Consider the following 21,892-nt stretch of genomic DNA (forward strand, 5'->3'; position numbering starts at 1 on the left):
GGCGCGTTTTGCTCAGCGGATCGGATGCGGATGTAAATTGTTGTGTATGCTGCAGATCGGACGTGGATAACGTGTGCGCGGATGCGGGTCGGATGCGGATGCCGAAAATCTCAGCCGCGCAGGGCTCTAGTCGGAACGGACGTCTGAAACCAACGTATACGATAGATCTTTCTTCTTTTTCTTTTTGTAGTAGTAGTAGAAGGTATTACGGCCACACTGGGGATCCACGATGCGTGTATCCAGTGGGGCGCTATATTTGTTTCTTGGGCTCTCATTTTAATTCCCTGTATTTTCGATTTTTTTTTGTTGCTTTTCAATATGACTACTATCCGGACCAAAGGAACATGGCTCCAGTTGAGCACTGTGGCGTTCCAATTCACCAGCATGGATATTGAGCGCGTAAATACATGTACAGTTGATCAAAGTTCCGTTCAACTGTCACATTTAAATGCCGAAGATTTCAGCAGAAATGTAAACCACGAAAAGTCTAACAAATTATAACGCTAGATGAGAATACGAACATACAAAAACGCCATTTACATGGCAGGACTACTGGAAATGACGGAATCTCGTGGTGGTGGCTTTTCGTCCAAGCTGTCTTAGGTTCCAGTGAGGCTCACAGCTATATAAAGCCCTGCGCCATCCACGGATGGGAGTGTATATCCCAAACTTGCGGGTTCAGATGAAATATAAACGCTTGTTGTGATCTGCGGATCGGACGAGGATGGCGCCAGATCAGGAGCGGGTCGGATGCGGATAATCCGCGAGATTGGGCCATCAATCGGTACTAGGTACCGAACACACAGTGCAAGTTGTACGCAAGTCGCTCGCGCGTCTGGGAGGGCTCTCTAGCGTCTCTAGTCGAGGTGCGAGTTCGGCGCCGACCTTGTGGTTTACTTGTAATAAACTCTAGCTATTCCGTTCGTTGCAAAATGTGTTGCTGTGCTTGATGGCGTGTATCCTTTGGTGGCATCATGGACTCTCAGGACCTGTCTATCCTACAAAAGCTATGCCACTCCGGGGTTTTCGCTGTCAGAACAAGAGAGAGGAAGTCGCAAATGCGTATGAAGTTCGGCGACAACTGTCTTTGTTAGTCGTTTTTCTGTGCTGTTTTGTGCTGAAGCGAAATAACATTTATTTCCTGGAAAATTGACTAGATATATCGAGCCCAGAAACTGAACTGTTGCTGTGTGCCGAGGAAGACGCGGATCTTTCGGGTAGGATCCGGATGTCAGAAAGCTCATCTAGGATTGCAATACGCTCGCTATGCTACAGAAGTAGACTGTGGTAACCTTGCAGAAGTCTGTGCCACTCTGCCACAGCATATTGCTTCCACGTTAAATCCCAACCAGACCAGAAAAAAAAAGGAAAATAAAACGAATTAAAATAGGAGCCCAAAAAACAAATATGGCACCCCACCGGATACATGCAACTGGGCCAGTGTGACCGTAATGCCCTCTTCTACACAAAAAAGAAAAACTGTTCTATTTTGAGGCACAATAGGTCGATAAGTTGAGTGAATGTTGGCGTGGATATGTCGCGTTGACGTAGATGGTGTCGTCTAGACGAAAAAAATGCTGGAGGCTGAAGGCTCGGCAGTGCAGAGAACCTACGGATACGCATGTAACATGAGGGAAGTAGGACAACCATGAACACACGCGCATGACGCTGAACTATAAAACCGATCTATATATTCCTAAACTCCGAGTGGATGAACACACCGTTTGTATAGACTGCCGGTTTCGTTTCTTCTTTCTCGCTCTCTCCTTTTTCCTTTTTCTTTTCTTCTTTTTTTTTGGGGGGTGGGGTGGGGGGGGGGCTTATTAATACCTGAAGACAATTTATGATACAGCTATAGGATGTCAGGGTGCTCGCTAACGCGGGAGCCTCTCTAGCGAGGAATGCGCAATTGTAAAAGGCGGTCACGTGGTCGGTTTGTATTATAACACATTACTCTGCTCTCTTTTGACCACAATAATACTCGTTGCCTTGTCAATGTCATCTGCATTTTTTAGACACTGTAGATATGTCGTTCACCTCGAAACTACAAAAAAAGTTAAGAAATCACGACTTTCTGCTGTTTTTGTTTGATTTGCGATTATCTGGCGACTTTCTGTTGTCGTCATCTCTCAAAACCTCTCCAAATAAGCACAATTTCAGACAACGAAAAAAATAGAAAAGCAAAGAAAATATATCGTTCTGCTTTCCTGTCTTTTATTTTCCATACTTAATACAGCTAAAGCCGTAGTGGCTCAAATCTATCCCTACTGCAGCCTAATGCCGCGTGCTTTTCGACAGCCGTACTCCTGGCTTTTCTTTTCGTCAGTGGAAAGGGTTGTAGCAGGTGTGCTGTCTTATCAGCGTATTTCTTCTGAAGATTTACAATCTTCATCCAGCCGTACATGCTCGCGCTTTCAGCAGACTGCTTGGGACTGTGTTGTTCGCTATCGCGTCTTTTTTCATTCGATCATCTTTGTTTCTGTAGGTGTGAAGAAAAGTTTATTGACCGGTTGATAAGCAACTGCGTGCACCACGTAACAGTCAGTTGTGTAGCATCGATTGCTAATACGTATGAGTTGAATAAATACGAACGAAGCGCGATGAACATTTGATTTACACATAAGAGTTAGTGACGTCTTCATGTTGGGAAAAACTTCGCATGGCTGCATATGCGATCACAATGTCCTCCTTGTAACGTTGAAGCCAAAATAATCGGGGGCACTCCAAACCACGTTACTCAAGCTGTGACGCAACATTTGCCTCAGCTTGTCGTCGTCTGGATCTTTGGACGTCGTTCCCGATTTCCGTTCTTAGCTCACCTCGCGTCATAGAGTCCACATCTAACATGCGTGACACGCGCTGGTTGAGTTCGACACTTATACGTGGCCTCTTTCCTCTTGGATGTCATCTTCTTCCCAGTACATGACGTCACGTTTCTGATATCTCCTAGCCTGTAGCGCAGATGAATTTTCTTCTCTCCTTTAACATATTTTAGCCCATCCCATGCTGCGTCCCATTTGTTTGTTCGCCAATGATGTAGGTTCTCTAAGACACAATTTTTCTTTTTTAGTCCTTGGCTAGAAGGCCATCCTAGTCAGCGCTACTGCTTGTGGCTCATCGCGGCGTGATGCGAAAAAACATGTATATACGGGGTCACGCTCTACTGTCCGTACCCCTTGCATTTGTTTCCCAGATCTAGAAACATAGTTAGGACGTTTAACGTCTCCTGACGCAGATCTTTCCCTGCAGTATTTTGCTCAAATTATCTTACCACACGTCTAAAAAGATCCCATAAGTGTACTAGTTCATCTCTGGTGTCTGAGGAAAGGACTGGAGTCACAAGGCGTGGTAGATTATCAAGAAGTAAATCGATATCCTTTCCTGTTAATGATGTGAATTTAGCAACTTCCGTTATGCTGTCAGTGAGCAGTCTGACGTTCGCGCAAGTTTCCTTTATAATGTCCACCAGTTTTCTCACGGACGTGTCTTTTCCTTTTGGATCGCACACTCTATTAGCAGTGTCTACGTCCTGCATTTCCAGAGCAGCTTTTCAAGAAGCTGCTCGACTATTCGTATCTTCATGTGCAAAACATCAGGGACAATGAAGCGGGGTTCTATAGAGAACAATGGGGGGTGCCGCACTGAGTTTTTCATGTTGCCGTACATCTTCATCCGCTTTCCACTTGCCGAATAATAACTTGTGAGTGTTTGTTTCACAAAATTGATAATCATAATAATACCTAACAGGATGGTTAATTCAGGAGTTCATATGCATTCCATTACCGATGCCAAACAATTTAAGAAATGCTTATGCGACCATTGCGGGTGGAGGGGTGACGTGGAAATTGGAGCGATCTGCATGCGTACACTGGCGGCGCTTTGCTGGGGGAAGGGATGAAGAGGGGGAGATGAAGGAGGTAGGCTCACGCGTCTGGCTGGCATGACCATTGCGCTGCATTGCCGTTTTTCAATTTCCACTTTGTACGTGTTGTCATTGTTTGCTCCAGTTGACCAAAATGTTTCATGTACTTGTTTATTTACCTCCACGTATCTGCACATTTTTTTCATGTGGTTGTATGCTGCTATGTTATTATGCTACGAAATGCTACGAAATGCTAACCTCCCGTTTGTATTGCCTCCATGGCCGCCAGGGGAAATAAATACATGAGTCTGTAGGTCTCACAGCAAAACAACCGTCCACCTCCCGCGTACATGCTTTGAGAGCGATAAGAGATAAGAGCGATAATCAGCTTCTTTTGCGGGACTCGCCGATGCCACTCGACTACTGAAGTTTCTCTCTCTCTCTTTGCTTTTTTTTTCTTTTCTTTTTTTCTTACAGCGGTTGCAGACCGGCCACTGCTGCACGGCTCATGATGTACTCGTACCGGGGCATCAAGCGCGGAATTATCATTTTATCTGTATCTTGTTGAGTTGCCCGCTTCATCACGACTTCTGCATTAACCACATGACAACAGAAAGGCGAGGGCGATTACAGCAGCTATCAACGAAACCCGTGCACAAAAGTAACGACCGACTTATTGGTTTGTTTGATTTTAGTGGCTTTTTTTCCCCCTTCCATACATCATCTAATGAAATCATTCCTTGTTCATCAAGATATCTACTGGACCTGATAGCACTGCGGTCTTGTCTTGAGTAGGAAGTATGCTAGGACGTTGCGAAAGCTTATTCGCTCTGCGCGCGTTCTTGCTATTGTTCTTGTATGCAAGAGCTTTTTTTGCCCCTATTTTCTACGGCTGAGAATTCTGGGAGTCTGCGACGGGAGTACGAACATAGCCTTCCTATATGTCTTCAGACTGCCTGTACGCAATAGAACGAATAATTGCTAAAAGGGTATTCGATAATCTGTATGGGAATATACAAGGAATATATTACACGTCCGTGAGAAAGCTGGTAGACATTATAAAGGGATCTGGTGCGAACGTCAGACTGCTCACTGACAGCAAAACGGAAGTTGCTAAGTTCACATCATTAACAGGGAAGAATGACGATTTACCTCTTGGGAATCTACCACGCCTTGCGACCCCAGCCCTGTCCTCGGACACCAGAGATGAACTAGCACAGTTATGGGGTCTTTTCAGAGGTGTGGTAAAAGAATTGAGCAAGATACTACAGGGAAAGATCTGCGTCAGGAGACGTTAAACGTCCTAACTATGTTTCTAGATCTGGGAAACAAATGCAAGGGGTACGGACAGTAGAGCGTGACCCCGTATATACATGTTTTTTCGCATCACGCCGCGATGAGCCACATGCAGCAGCGGTGACTAGGATGGCCTTCAAGCCAAGGACTAGATAAATTGTGTCTTACAGAACCTACATCATCGGCGAACAAACAAATGGGACGCAGCATGGGATGGGCTAAAACATGTTAAAGTTGGAGGAAAATTCGTCTGCGCAACAGGCTAGGAGATATCAGAAACGTGACGTCACATAGTGGGAAGAAGGTGGCACCCAAGAGGAAAGAGCCCACGTATAAGTGTCGAACTCAACCAGCGCGTGTCACGCATGGTAGATGTGGACACTATGACGCGAGGTGAGCTAAGAACGGAAATCGGGAACGACGTCCAATGATCCAGACGACGGCAAGCTGAGGCAAATGTTGCGTAACAGCTTGAGTAACGTGGTTTGAAGTGCGCCCGATTATTTTGGCTTCAACGTTAAAAGGAGGAAATTGTGATCGCATATGCAGCCATGCGAAGTTTTTTCCAACATGAAGACGTCACTAACTCTTATGTGTAAATCAAACGTTCATCGTGCTTCATTCATATTTATTCAACTCATACGTACTAGCAATCGATGCTACACAACTGACTTGTACGCGATGCACGCAGTTGCTTATCAACTAGTCAATAAATTTTTCTTCACACCTACAGAAACAAAGATGATCGAATGAAAAAAGACGCGTCAGCAAACAACACAGTCCCAAGCAGTCTGCTGAAAGCGCGAGCATGTACGACGGCTGGATCAAGATAGTAAATCTTCAGAAGAAATACGCTGATGAGACAGCACACCTGCTAGAACCCTCTCCATTGACGAAAAGAAAAGCCAGGAGTACGGCTGTCGAAAAGCACGCGGCATTAGGCTGCAATAGGAATAGATTTGAGCCACTACGGCGTTCGCTGTATTAAGTATGGAAAATAAAAGACAGGAACGCAGCGCGATACGTTTTTTTTTTTTTCGTTGTCTGAAATTGTGCTTATTTTGATAGACTTTGATAGATAGAACAGAAAGTCGCCACAAAATCGCAAATGAAACTCAAACAACAGAAGTCGTGACTTCTTATCTTTTTTCGCAGTTTCGAGGTGAACGACATGTCTACAGTATCCAAAAAATGCAGATGACATTGACAAGGCAACAAACATTATTGTGATCAAAAGAGAGCAGAGTAATGTGTTATAATACAAACGGAACACGTGACCGCCTTTTACAAATGCGCTTTCATCCCTAGAGAGAGGCTCCTGCGTTCGCGAGGAAGCCTGACATCCTATAGCTGTATCATAAATTGTCTTCAGGTATTAATAGCCCCCCCCCCAAAAAAAAAAAGAAAAGAAAAAGGAAAAGGAGAGAGCGAGAAAGAAGAAACGAAACCGGCAGTCTATACAAACGGTGTGTTCAGCCACTCGGAGTTTCGGAATATACAGATCGGTTTTCTAGTTCAGCGTCATGCGCGTGTGTTCATGGTTGTCCTACTTCCCTCATGTTACATGCGTATCCGTAGGTTCTCTGCACTGCCGAGCCTTCAGCCTCCAGCATTTTTTTTCGTCTAGACGACACCATCTACGTCACCGCGACATATCCACGCCAACATTCACTCAACTTATCGACCTATTGTGCCTCAAAATACCTTGTTTCTACAATCAAACTGAATGTTGGTTCGTTAGTCAATTTTAGTGAAATATTTTATTTGTGTATGTCTCAAATTTTGCAACCATGTCATTTTTTTAGTTTCATTTTATTTTTTTTGCGCTATTTCATCAACACGATTGTACATTCGGCCTACTCGAACGAGCCTCGAATTCTTCCGGGAGTCAGTATGGAAACACATCAGGATATACAGGTTGTCCTTTGTTAGGTGCCACAGTTGTTATTAAAAATTTATGAGAGCCCCGGACGTGCCGTTTGGGCGCATAACATACCTGGCCTCTCGCATATCTTTCCTAGCCGGTCGCATCAGTGTTCGATGGCTAACTGAAATGGTATACTTAATTAGCTTCACTAATTTTCAAAGATAAGAGATTGACCGAATGACAGCATCGAATCCCTTGGAGTCATTGTACATTCTCTATGACCGACGCATTGGTGTCTATAATTATTAACCTATCCTCGATAAACTTGGTTTGACAACCCTAGCACATCGTAGAACCTCATATATCACATTTTCCAATGCAAAGTAGTACATGTCTCGTCTTAAGCTGTCGTTGGTCTATTTTCTGCCGTTCATTTTAGTTATTTCTTGTGTTTTCATCCTTCCTTCATCATCTTCACATAATGTTCCACGTGCAGTGGGGTAGGGTGCGCACCTCCGCGGTGAAACACCCCATCTCATCGTCATCATTTATTGTTGTTTTTGTTGTGCCGTTCACTCCGACCACACCTTTATTTTATGTTTTGTTTGATTTCTTACAGTTTAGCGGATACCAACAGACTTCGTAACAGCCATAACGTACACACGTTTGCTCTTTATAACAACCTCAACGATGTTAGTTCTAACAGCTGTCAAGTTGTTAGCTTTTTATATCCTATACCCTTACCACGTGAAGTAACACACAAATCTTTGCTCCTCGTATTGTTATTTCTTATTTGTCTTCTTTATCTGTTGTAGTCTCTTCTGCGGCGAGCCATTTCCCAAACCTGTGGTTGCGCGTGGCCTTGAACGTAGGCTTCGCCGCTATGCGTTCGTGCGGCGATTGAAGGCTCCTTTACATGTACAAAATTTGGAACCCGAATGGAACCTTGAAGATGATACTATTCATGCCCAAGAAAATGCTCAAAAGTTTTGTCTTGGCAGAGGCAACATACCATTAGAGAACGAATGCAAAGCGCTGCCAGCAGAATATGTAGCACGCGCTTTTCGTTCCAAAATACACAGGCTCTATGGGAGCCATTTTAGGTGAAGCCTGCTTTACGTTTTGTCCCTAACTCTTGGGCATGAAGGCCGAAACAGCTGTCCAATGTTGGTGTGGCGATGTTTGGGACTTATAAACATATGTTCAGTGTACAGCCAAAGAGCGTATGCTATTTTTCTTCATTTAATATTTTACTGGCTTCGCACTGGGCTTTCAGAGGTGAGTCACTCACCCTGACGGGGGGACATCACGTGACCTTCCGACGCCACTCGCTCAAACGTCGCCCACCTACGCATTGCTGATGAAGGCCCAATAAGGCCGAAACAGCTGTCCAATGCTGGTGTGGCGATGTTTGGGACTTATAAACATATGTTCAACGTGCAGCCAAAGAGCGTATGCTATTTTTCTTCATTTAATATTTTACTGGCTTCGCACTGGGCTTTCAGAGGTGAGTCACTCACCCTGACGGGAGGACATCACGTTCCACGTGACCTTCCGACGCCACTCGCTCAAACGTCGCCCACCTACGCATTGCTGATGAAGGGCCAAGAAGGCCGAAACAGCTGTCCAATGCTGGTGTGGCGATGTTTGGGACTTATAAACATACTACAGCCAAAGGTAATACAAGGTGTGAGACACAAATTGAATACAGAACGTGACCGGTAGAAGAGGTATGGTGATCAGCACACAAGGCAAGCACCGAAAATGGCTGTAGGTCAATCAGTCAAAGTGTGGGAAGGACACCGACACTGGATCCCTGGTACGGTCATACGATTCTTGGACGAACCCCGTTCGGTATTTGTTAAAACACAGAAAGGTCTACATCGCCGAAATACATCTTTCGTCCGCCCAACAAAAGCAGAACAGCAGAGGACAGACACTCAGACAAGAAGTGCCGAGCACTGTGTGCCCCAGCAAGTCACCCATTCAACTTTTGACGACGACACAGATGACGACAGAACTCTGACCAGGTCTGGTCGCTCTGTCAAGCCTGTCGTGAGACTCAACCTCTAAAAAGAGAAAAAGGGGGATGTCAAAATAGTAGGCGCACCTATCGCCATCGGCATCTCCAAGCCAAAGAAGGAGCCAAAGCCAGACTACAGATCAATCATCAGATGTACTCGATATGTCGATATACTCGGACATGCCTTTCTAACTATGTAATCATTAAACATCGTTTCTGACATCTGCTTTCCTTTGTAACTTTAATGTTTCGCATAACCACGAAAACTTACCCTGAGCTGAAGATGTCCAAGCTTCCAGTTTTGTAGGCGCGCAGAGGTTGGAAGCACAGCTGCAGCACGCAGTCAATCTGAAGAAATGGTTACATTTCGTCTGATGTAAAATGCACTATACATGCGCTTTCACACTTTACCGAACTATAATTTCTTCAAAACGTAACCCGTTATCCGAAAAGCAACGCAAAAAGCGTAATGGAGCACTAAAACCGAAACCATGTGATGCTGCACTGCTAGGTTTTCAGGGAAGCCTTCTAGAGCGGTGTCATTCATATTTAAATACATCTACGAGTAACGTTTATCAATGCGAGGAGTACCATAGAAATAAATATCACTTACCTGCGATGAATCGCTACAAACATGTCGAAATTTCTCGAAAGTTTGGGTGGCACGACAGGACATATTTGTTACTCACAACGAGGGCGATGGGGTCTCCAACCATGGAAACACGACCGGTTGGTGGAGCACATCATTGACCAGATTCGAAACTGTGGGCCACGTGATTGCGGCGCCTAGGAGTCGGGGAAGAGAAATCCGTTGCCGCGCCTCGGTCATGTGGCTGGTTATCGGGAAGTGATGAGAGCTGCGTCGAGGAGCGATCCTATATCCTTGGTCGGGAAATGATCATGGCACCGTCGGGGAAACGATCCTACGTGCTCTTGTGCTGAACTTCCTTTCACACATGTCTGGGAAACAGTTGGGCACTATCGCCCATTCAGAAGCTCCGATTGCGTTCCGATTCTTTCCCCGGCGGCCTGTGCTGCCTGGGTATTCTGTTGAGGAGTTCCACCGGAGTTGAAGGGATCGTTTTTTATCATCAGCAGCGACAATAATCTCCCCCCAAGTGTTCGGTATTTGCCGACGGGAGAAGTTTGCAATCCTAAGTCAGGGCCGTGTGAGCTTCGGTATTCCCGGTGCTGGTTTTTCGACCGTCTATTACCCCCTTTCATGTAGAACTTGGAATATGGTTCTCATCGATGTCAATAATTGCATTTTTCGTTTATCCTGAATACCTTTAGACGAAGTTTCGCAACCCCTTTCACTTCTCTGGATTCTCGAAACGTGAATACAGATTGATACGCACCGCGTTCTGTAAGATCATACGCACCTTCCCAACGTTTTGATACCGTTGCAAATGTGGTCGTCGAGCAACTGAGCTGCTGAATGCTCCACTACAACAAACTGCGATGGCAATAAAACTGACGAGCAGCATCGTGCTTGACTGTCCACTCAGTACCGTCTCTGTATCAGGCCTCACAAACACACGGCGAGTGAGTTTTCCCTCCCATATGAACATTGTTAAACAGGTCAACCTAAGAGATAATGAGTTTGTTAACCTCGGCGACTAGTCCTGAATACCTCCTGCATGCGAACGCTGAGCACGCTTTGCCGCCCCATAAAGTGCGAAGCCCCAGCTGCATGTACCAATTTTTTCGTACGCCTACGGAGCCTGTTGAGTTCGTGCATTTTTCATTCTGTCTCTCATCATCATCATCATGCATTTTGTTGCCGTGCTTTGATTACGAAACACGTGGGTTGTGCACCACACTGCACTCGTGTAACTCTGCCGAGCCAGATGCTGTTGTGAAATATTCGACAGAAGGGCGAAAGATGTAGAGCGTGTTGGTTGAGTAACATGGTAACAAACGTGAAGAAACACGGACGGACAGAGGACGCGTTTCTGTCGTCGCGTGTCGGACGTGTTTCTTCGCGTTTATTACCATGAAATATTCAACGACGGAAAACAGGACGCTTAATGATATACGTATTTATGCTTGTTACTTTTCAACTACATGTTGCATTCCATCACTTTAACCCGTTCACTGCATTACACCTATTTGCATTCACCGTGTGTAGGCGTCCTGGGGTAGCCAGATAGACTTTGTAGCGACCCACATCCCCATTGGTTTCTTTATCACATGACCATCATCACCACTTGCGTGATAAGAGCATTTCCGGCTGGTTGTTGACTCCGTTGTTCTACTTTTTTTACCTGTGTCATTACTCTCATAGAGCATAATCCAGAGCAGTCGGAAGCAACGCACTGTCGTGCCATCGCGAGGACGAAGACAGCGAATGTGGCGTGACGTGACGTTAAAATTAAAAATGGTGGTCTGCCTGCCAGAAAGGCGGCAGTGTGCCCTAAAACAACGGAAGACAGATAAGAATAAAAGGGAGAAAAAAATACGACAGTAATCGCTGTGCCGACTGTCATTGACTATGCGATAGCATTTATGAGCTGTTTATGACTATGGAGACTGAAGTAGCTGACGTGCTTGGCAACCACTAGCTTGTCTGCGCCTCCTGACGAAGACACAATCTATAACACTTCCCGTAAGGGTTGTGGGAATTTTATCGTCAATGGCTAGGCACAAATCGAAGACTTCGTTCATGAAGTCCGCGAACCAGTTGTTATGGGGCTTCATGTCCGTAGTGAAATCTCCCATGATATCATAGACATGTTGTGTTCTGTGAGCAGCAGCAGCAGCATCATCACTGCCACCGAACAATCGTCTTCTTCATCGTGGCATCGCCCATCCAGAAAAGCGATGGGCGCGAGAGAGGCCACGGTAGGTCATCGGCCAGCGTCGACGCATAACATCTATGAACTCTGCAATTCGGCCCTTTACCAACCTAAAGTCTTCATAAACGACTATCTTGCATTTGGTAACACGCCAGCTGTTCCGCTCTTTTATTCATCACATGACCAGAATTCAGGGACACCTCCTTTGATGCAGGTTCTGCCTGATAGCAGAAGAACATGTAGGAAAGCCGACTTGAAAGGAAAGTATGAGGTGAGGAAGAAGGAAGATGGAAAGAGGCGAGGGCAGACGAGAAAGGGAACATCAGATATCGCGCGCGGAGCCTGGCTATCAGCAGCAATTGCCTAACGCAGAATGAAAACGCGATAATCAGTTCTGATAACTTTTGCCAATCCTTTCTTTGCTGTACTGCTGCTCATAATTCTGGGCTGTTACTCGTAGCGTGTGTAACGGGATGACCGGCACTCGTAAGGCTGGTCAATATACATTTTTGTTCTCTCTCTGTGGGAAATGGGGATGCCGTCGACGATGAGAAATTTGCGTCCTGGGGCGACTTCTAATAGGACTCTGCCGATGTATGTGTGACAGCGTCGGAGGAAAACCTCAGAAATTACCCTACATTATGATGAAAAAAAAAAAAAACTCCATAGGCTACTAAGACGAATTCAGTAACTGCACTTCACTTTGTTACTTGTACCTTGTTACTCCGTTACCATTGTATCATACACTTCAGTTTGTTCTCGGCCTTATCATGAGGACCTTTCAATGCTTAATTCAAAATTTAGCGTGTTACAGTCTCTTCCCGACACCATCAAAAAGGCTTGTCGGCTACCAACGCCCTCCCCTTAAAAACTGAAAATAAACAAACAAACAAGCGGAAGAGTGCTTATTTTCAGAACATCTATATAAGCCGACACTGAAGATTTTTTTGTTTAAGTTTAATTTGTACAAGCTTTCGCGTGGAGGTCCACGCTTCCTCAGGTACAAAGTGAAATGGTGATACATAAGTATATATAGTATACATGATTCCAACGAGTAGCCGCTGCGCCGCGCCATGTTTAGTGCCACAGCGACCTCTGCCGGCTTTCTCCTCTCCTCCATATTGGACTGTTGGAGATGCACGGTCTTCTACTTCTACCTCGTTGATTACTCGGGCTGTTTACGCTTCGCACTTTTCTTGCTATTTTTATTTTTTGTCATCGTTGTTTCCGTTTATCTTTACGTCTCCTTATTACTTTTTCGCTACTGTTGCGAGGTGCAGTGCCTACTGTGATGTTCCACACGCATGTACATATTAATTCAGAATTATGATCGTCGTCCGCTGTCAGCTTACGGCTTATGTGTGTGCTCTGGCTTACTTGTGGGGCACGGATCCGGTATTGTTTCGCCCCACGGGGAGGATCAACGACGTTGGACGAGCAAGGTTGTCTGTCTTCAGGAATGAATGGAGACCCGGAGCCGCGACCTTCGGGCTTACAACAAACGTGCGCTAGCCAGAGCCTCCGGCGCCAGACAGTAATACAAGATTTAAACGACAGTCGTCCAGCTGGCGTCGCGACAGATCGCTCGACGAGGACACGAAGCAACGTGGACAATTAGGGAAAAAGGGAAGAACCCGTTGAACCAAGGTCGACCGCTGTTAGCAGAGCCTACAAAAAGGTCCGGGGCCGACAGCAAGGAGAGAAAGGAAGCGGCGGCAGAGTCAGCGTGATAGTCTCACGACGTGGTGGAGGAAGAGGCCTTGGTTTGTTCGGCTCGCATCGGAAGAAGCTGTCCACGAGGATCCGTAACCTAGACTTGCGACGTGCAGCCCCTTGGACCCGGACACCAGCCTTCCCCCCTTCTACTGCTGAAGACGCTCGCAGCGACAGCAACGAGGCATCCAAGAGAGCCAACTTCAGCATCAGCTTCCCAAGTACCTGAGGACCACGGAACAATCACCGGAACCAAGTTCTGCTGGTGAGTCCAGAGCGCACTCTGAGTCAGGGCTGGTTAGGGCGATTAGCATTGTAAATAAACAGTTCAAGTTTACGAACTGCGTTGTCACTTACTCTCGGTCTCACTCAAAGGCACACCCACTAAATCTTCTAACTTTTTAAAACGGCCCAATCCAGTCGGGATTGGCGACCTTCACATTGGTGGCAGCGGTGGGATATTTTGCTTTTGGGAAGTGGAAGAGACACTTGCGTTCCCTCTTCTGCCGAGGCCGAGAGTTGAGTGTTGTGAGGACAGTTAAAGGAGTAAGTGCGTGGGGCAGAGTGATTCAGTGTTCAATAAATGATGGAGGGTGCTGCAATGGTAGCCGCCACCAGCGGAGTCAGTCATAGCATTTTAGCGTTGAGTAGTTTGATCCCTCAGTTCTCAGGCGACGCTCATGTGCCAAAAATCGGGGATGTCCTCGGAATGATTGAACAAGTCTCGCAGATGGGAGGCTGGAAGGAAACCGAGCTCGTGTGCATGACACGATTCAAAATGATAGGGGCAGCGCAGGAGTTCGTTTGGCACGATGAGCAGGCAAAGAATGCGAAAACGTTCGCAGAGTTGAAAGTCGCTCTCCTTCAACGTTTTGATATTGAGCCGCAAAGTGCTAGACTCCAGAAGTTCCTAAATGTTCGCCAAAACGCCGCAGAAGACGTGCGATCATACGCTACACGCGTGCAAATTCTTGGCCAGGCGACACTCGGTTCTGTAGATAACGGTGACGAAAGCAAAGCTAAGGTGCGAAGGGAACTCTTGCAGGAGCAGATGTGCACTCAATTCGTCAATGGACTCCGCGATCCCGTACGGCGGTTCGTTCTTTCCCGTGCACCAAAAGATTTTGCCACTGCGATTGAAATTGCCACACAGGAAGAGGCTAACGATGCCTTAAGTTCTGCAGTCAGCCATATCCGCATAGTCGAAGAATGTGAAGACAAAGATCGTAAAGAAATAACTGAATTACGAGAGAGACTTGCGGACTTAGAAAAACTGCTCACGGAGAGAGACGGACACCCACGTCACGCGTTTGAAGCGCGCAACTCCCGCAGGTGCTATAACTGTGGTCGGTTAGGCCATATAGCTCGATTCTGTGGGCGAAGCCGAGGTAACGTGAACCCAACGCGTCAGGAAACTAACACGATTCCAAAAAACGCGTGAGGGCCCCCTCACATGTAGCACATGGAGGGGCAACCAAAGAGGTGAATACCACTCGCAACCCAAACAAACGTAAACGGAGGGGAAGAAGAAAGAAGGACAAAGGAGTCTGTGTGGTACGGTATTCAAAAGAGACAAGTCCAATTGTAAATGCTGTAGTTGAAGGTCGCCCATTGAAGTTGCTTTTAGATACCGGCTCGGGAGTGACCTTAATCCCATCTAGTGTGTTCGAAAAGATAACTCAACAAAACGAACGGAAGCTTTTCGATAAGAAGCGGTCGCAATATCGTAGATTCATGGGGATCACAGGTCATGAGATGGGAGTGGATGGGTGTTTTGACCTAAACATTTGTTTGGAGGGATTCCACTTCCGGCATCCAGTTTATGTCGTGCAGGACAATCCCGCCATACCGGTTAATGGCATAATTGGACAAGATGCTCTAATTGCGCAGAACATTGATGTCTTAACTACAAGGAAAGCGTTGAAAGCAGGTGAAGTCGAAATTCCTATTGTTAACTGGGACACACATGACTACGTGCCACGACAACCTAAAAGTGAGGTAGACGACCGGCCAGCTGCTGTACGCCTCATGTCGACGACAAGTATTCCCCCCATGTCGCGTATTCTGTGTTGGGGAAAACTTTCCAGGCCTGTTCAGAACGGTGAGATTGGGGTCATTGAGGGTTGCGACATGCGCGTGCAGGGCGTTCGGAGTCCGGATGCTGCAGTGAGAGTCGCCTCAAATTCAACCGTGCCCCTGACACTGATCAATTGGACGCTAGAGGAACAAACGCTACCTCGGAATAAGAATGTGGCCATTTTCGTCGCCGCGAATGAAGATACTGCTGGAGCAATTAGAACGACTATTGAGACAGATAGGACCGATCTAACCGACGACGTGATCCACACGCAATTTGAATTGCCCGAAATGCCTAGCTGGCAACTGTCTGCCCTCAAAGAAATGATCAAAAGTTATTCCTCAGTTTTCACCAAAGAAGATCTTGATTTAGGTCGGTGTGACAAAGTAAAGCACACGATAAATACTGGAGACGCAACACCAGTTTACCGAAAAGCCTACAGGATCCCGTACTCGCAGAGGGAAGAGATGGACAGGCAGATAAGCGAATTGAGGGAGAAAGGAATAATTCAACCATCCAAGTCACCCTGGGGAGCCCCAGCTCTATTGGTACAGAAGCCAAATGGAAAATACCGCTTAGTCGTTGACTACCGGGAGCTGAACAAGGTGACAAAGGTTGACCCCTACCCGCTTCCTAACATACAGGAAACGCTGTCACAGCTTGGTTCAGCTAAATATTTCTCGGTGGTCGACATGGCATCTGGCTTCTGGCAGATAGAGATGGATCCTCGAGATAGAGAGAAGACCGCCTTTAATACCACGAGTGGTCACTACGAATGGACTAGGATGTCAATGGGACTTGCAAATAGTCCCGCGGTTTGGCAGCGCACCGCGGATGTAGTACTCGATGGCCTTATTGGTCACAGTTGTCACGTGTACATGGACGATACTGTTATCTACAGTGGGAATTTTGAACAACATATCAGTGACATTGAGAGGGTTCTGAAAAGGTTATCAGGTGCGGGACTGAAGTTAAAGCCATCAAAATGTCAATTTTTAAAACCCGAAGTAAAATACCTAGGGCATATTGTGTCCGCTGATGGTGTGCGTCCCGACCCGGAAAAAGAGTCCGCAGTTAGAGAATTCCCGAGGCCACAGACTGTAAGAGACGTGCGAGAGTTTCTTGGCTTAGTCGGATATTACCGCCGTCATATTGAGAACTTTGCTAAGATAGCTAAACCACTTGCTGCTCTGACGTCCAAGTATGCAAAATTCGATTGGAATGAGGAAACACAGGCGGCTTTCGAAAACTTAAAACAGTGCCTTCTTCGCGCCCCGTTACTCAAGTACCCAGACTTTAACAAACCCTTCATTTTGGGCACTGACGCCTCCCAATTTGCGATTGGAGCAGTGCTCTCTCAGAGGCATGATGGTGTTGAGCACCCCGTAGCGTATGCAAGCCGGCAGCTCAATAAAGCAGAACAAAACTACAGCGCGACTGAGAAGGAGTGCTTAGCTGTAATCTGGGCTGTTCGGCACTTTCGTTGTTACCTTTACGGGAGAAGATTCCAGATTCACACGGACTGTAGGCCACTCAAGTGGCTAATGAATATCCGCGACCCCAATTCACGGCTAGCGAGATGGAATTTGCAAATGCAAGAATACGACTTTGAGATAGAGCACAAGGCCGGTAAAATTAATGGAAACGCCGACGCACTCAGTAGGGCTATCCCGTCCGACATTAATGCACTTACTGAATATACCCCAGTAATTGAAGCAGACCGGATAAGGGACGAGCAACGAAAAGATGGGGAATTATCGCGCATAATTCGGGAAATAGAGCGAAATTCTTACGCCAAGGAAGACTACAGGTTGGATGGTGCTGGCTTGTTGCGAGTGATGGGCTATAGGGGTAGAATGAGACATTTGGGTCAAATTGAGAATGACCGCACAGCTGTCCCTCGCAGTCTGATACATCCGATACTAAAGGCGTACCACAGTGCTCCATACAGCGGACATTATGGCGCTCGAAAAACTCGTCAAAGAATAGAGCGAACGTATCACTGGTCCGGAATGGGGAGGGATGTGGAGAACTTTTGCGCAGCTTGTGAACCATGCCAGCTGAGAAAAACTCCCAAGAACCGGAGAGCGACGCCTATGCAGGTTTTTAACGAGGTTCACAAGCCATTTGAACGCACGGCCATGGATATTGTGGGCCCACTGCCAATAACCACAGAGGGCTGTCGTTACATACTGGTGTTTGTAGACCATCTCACCCGATTTGCAGAAGCCTTCCCCTTGAAGGACCAAAAGGCGAATACGGTTGCCCGCATATTCGTGGAAAAGATAGTTATGAGACATGGAACACCAAAGCAGCTACTAACCGATCAGGGCAGCAATTTCACGTCAAAGGTAATGGCCGAAGTGTATGAGTTGCTAAAGGTGGAAAAGCTGCAAACGACGGCTTATCACCCTGAGTGTAACGGAGCCGTAGAAAGGTTAAATCAAACCATTAAGGGGCTATTATCGCACCTGGTGTCTGAAGACCAACGCGACTGGGACCTGTGGATCCCGTATGTATTATTCGCCTACAATACTGCGGTCCACGAAAGCACAAAGGAGACTCCGTTTTTCCTACTGTACGGCCGCGATCCCGATTTGCCTCACGAACTACTGGCAGCGCCTATGGTGCCTCACTATGGGACAATCGAAGACTACCGCGCGGAATTAACCCTGCGTATGCAGCGTTCGCATGACATGGCACGAAAAGCACTAAATTATTCGGGGGAAATGCGAAAGGCGACATTCGACAGAAAGGCCAAAGAAACAGCGTTCCGAGTAGGCGACCGTGTCTATTTACAAGTGGGCAACACAAAACCAGGAGTATCGCGTAAGCTGAGCCCACATTGGAAAGGACCATACAGAATCACTGAGCAGCTCTCGCCAGTCACGTTCAGGATACAGGAAATCCGAAGTAAAAGTTCTCAGGTGGTTCATGCCAATCGCTTAAAGACGGCTCGTGACGACATGGAATGTCCCGCTTCTCTCTCCGGGGACAGCACTCATGATGAGGGTGGTCAGGGCGATCAAAAACATAATAACGAAGTGGCAATTTCTACGGAGCATGACGAGAAACGAACAGAAACGGTTTCGCAAAAGCCTTTGACATGTCGCCCCAAAACTCTAACATGCCCGTCCCCTGACTATTTTATGGATTTTGTAGTTCTAGAGGAAAGGGAGCGCCAACTACACTCTAAATATTTTCACACCTTTAAAGGTGTAAAATTGGTGTATTCTCATGTATTACACCTATTTTACACCCTAGAACCTTGGCTTGAAAATTTTCGAGGGTGTAACTATGGTGAATTACACCCTTTTATGAGACATTGTCTGGAGGGTGTGATGAGGGTGCAACAGAGGGTGTATTTGGAGGTGGGACAGGCTCCATTACACAGGCTAAATGTATTCCTGTTCCTGTGCAGTGTTGGAGTGCTTGTGGTACTCAGAACTTAAGCTTGTGATACAAGTTGTGATATAAAGACCAAATGCACAGTTACTCAACATTTGGCACACTGTCATCTAACCCCTCAAGGTTAGATGACTGGAAAATATAAAATTACTACTATGTGATAAAGTTGTATTAAGTGATACGTTTGAATACCTTCATGCCTACGTAATGTAGGATATGTATGCTGCATGGCATAATGTCAACCTAATAAAAGCATAACTATTCAGTTCCCGTGATTGTGTCTGATATGTATGATGCGCGCATATACCCACATCAATCACCTACAACATGTGTGTGCTGTGCAACATGTGTCTGCAATGTCCTATTTTTGCTTCACACAGGGTACAGCTGAGTAGTATACCTGGAAAGTATTACAAGTTCAGTGTGAGAAAAGTATATTATTGACTTTTTAAAGAATATTTTGCATGGCTGTGATCGAAGAGTGATGCCAAGATAGCCACATTTACACTCCAAAGTATCAAGCATGTGCGTTCTGTAAAAACTAGAAACACTATATTTTCGCAGTGAAGCTGTAATAATTTCCAGCTGCCTCTTCTATGGTTTGCAGGTTACATTACACCCTTCCATACAATTACACCGTTGATTTCTTGATGGTGTTCCGTTACACCTTAAAAGGTGTGCGCCATGCACATGTTCTTTTACACCCTTTAAGGTGTAAAATTGTTTAGAGTGTAGCGCACGCAGCTCAGTTTCCACCGCAAAGCACGGATGCGATCCCTACCGGGGGGTCAGCAGAACTTGCTGCGGGCAGTAGTGAACGAGAAAGTCAAAACACTGTAACCGAAGAGGCAGAGCCTGCCTGCATTACGCCAACGTCAACCGCTGAAAACAAGGTCTTTAGGTATCCCCTGAGAAATAGAGGGATAAAGGTAGACGACAAAGTTTGGCACTTCTCGTATGCAGGAGGAACATAACTGCGATAGAGTTAATCGCTATCGATATGTATAAATGTACAGGAGCCTAGTGTAAGCATGGATTGACGTAGAAAAAGAAAAAAAAAAGGGACACAGAGAGAGAAAAGAGACGTTAGTTCTTCATTCTGCCTCACGCGACTACACCTCATGAGAATATAGAACAGTTCTACCCCATTTGTCGTGCAGATAAAGGGACTGCGCTCTGGTCTCTAAACTGGCTGTGTGTTATGTGAACTGCGGAAAAGTGTACCATGGTTGTTGTTCCACTGCGAAGCTCCGAAATGGACAGTTTGTGTGTGATCCTATCGGATTATTAACATGTGTTTGTTTGTATAATTGCATTTTGTTACTGTACATATAACGCGGTCATGTTTATTTTTCAAAAAAAAAAAAAGAAGTGGCGAGTGTGATGTTCCACACACATGTACATATTAATTCAGAATTATGATCGTCGTCCGCTGCCAGCTTACGGCTTATGTGTGTGCTCTGGCTTACTTGTGGGGCACGGATCCGGTATTGTTTCGCCCCACGGGGAGGATCAACGACGTTGGACGAGCAAGGTTGTCTGTCTTCAGGAATGAATGGAGACCCGGAGCCGCGACCTTCGGGCTTACAACAAACGTGCGCTAGCCAGAGCCTCCGGCGCCAGACAGTAATACAAGATTTAAACGACAGTCGTCCAGCTGGCGTCGCGACAGATCGCTCGACGAGGACACGAAGCAACGTGGACAATTAGGGAAAAAGGGAAGAACCCGTTGAACCAAGGTCGACCGCTGTTAGCAGAGCCTACAAAAAGGTCCGGGGCCGACAGCAAGGAGAGAAAGGAAGCGGCGGCAGAGTCAGCGTGATAGTCTCACGACGTGGTGGAGGAAGAGGCCTTGGTTTGTTCGGCTCGCATCGGAAGAAGCTGTCCACGAGGATCCGTAACCTAGACTTGCGACGTGCAGCCCCTTGGACCCGGACACCAGCCTTCCCCCCTTCTACTTCTGAAGACGCTCGCAGCGACAGCAACGAGGCATCCAAGAGAGCCAACTTCAGCATCAGCTTCCCAAGTACCTGAGGACCACGGAACAATCACCGGAACCAAGTTCTGCTGGTGAGTCCAGAGCGCACTCTGAGTCAGGGCTGGTTAGGGCGATTAGCATTGTAAATAAACAGTTCAAGTTTACGAACTGCGTTGTCACTTACTCTCGGTCTCACTCAAAGGCACACCCACTAAATCTTCTAACTTTTTAAAACGGCCCAATCCAGTCGGGATTGGCGACCTTCACATTGGTGGCAGCGGTGGGATATTTTGCTTTTGGGAAGTGGAAGAGACACTTGCGTTCCCTCTTCTGCCGAGGCCGAGAGTTGAGTGTTGTGAGGACAGTTAAAGGAGTAAGTGCGTGGGGCAGAGTGATTCAGTGTTCAATAAATGATGGAGGGTGCTGCAATGGTAGCCGCCACCAGCGGAGTCAGTCATAGCATTTTAGCGTTGAGTAGTTTGATCCCTCAGTTCTCAGGCGACGCTCATGTGCCAAAAATCGGGGATGTCCTCGGAATGATTGAACAAGTCTCGCAGATGGGAGGCTGGAAGGAAACCGAGCTCGTGTGCATGACACGATTCAAAATGATAGGGGCAGCGCAGGAGTTCGTTTGGCACGATGAGCAGGCAAAGAATGCGAAAACGTTCGCAGAGTTGAAAGTCGCTCTCCTTCAACGTTTTGATATTGAGCCGCAAAGTGCTAGACTCCAGAAGTTCCTAAATGTTCGCCAAAACGCCGCAGAAGACGTGCGATCATACCCTACACGCGTGCAAATTCTTGGCCAGGCGACACTCGGTTCTGTAGATAACGGTGACGAAAGCAAAGCTAAGGTGCGAAGGGAACTCTTGC

At 46.6% G+C, this 21,892-nt stretch overlaps 1 long non-coding RNA gene across 1 annotated transcript; it reads right to left on the bottom strand.

Moving 5' to 3' along the window:
• Positions 1–8,585: 8,585 nt before the first annotated feature.
• LOC135400580 (uncharacterized) lies at positions 8,586–9,825 on the bottom strand. The gene is made up of 3 exons (XR_010424623.1): positions 9,662–9,825; positions 9,320–9,396; positions 8,586–9,094 (listed from the first exon to the last, which is right to left on the bottom strand). It is a non-coding gene; the product is annotated as an uncharacterized LOC135400580 (long non-coding RNA).
• Positions 9,826–21,892: the final 12,067 nt, after the last annotated feature.

The sequence above is a fragment of the Ornithodoros turicata genome, chromosome 1, assembly GCF_037126465.1.
Source record: "Ornithodoros turicata isolate Travis chromosome 1, ASM3712646v1, whole genome shotgun sequence".
Taxonomy (NCBI): Eukaryota; Metazoa; Arthropoda; class Arachnida; order Ixodida; family Argasidae; genus Ornithodoros; species Ornithodoros turicata.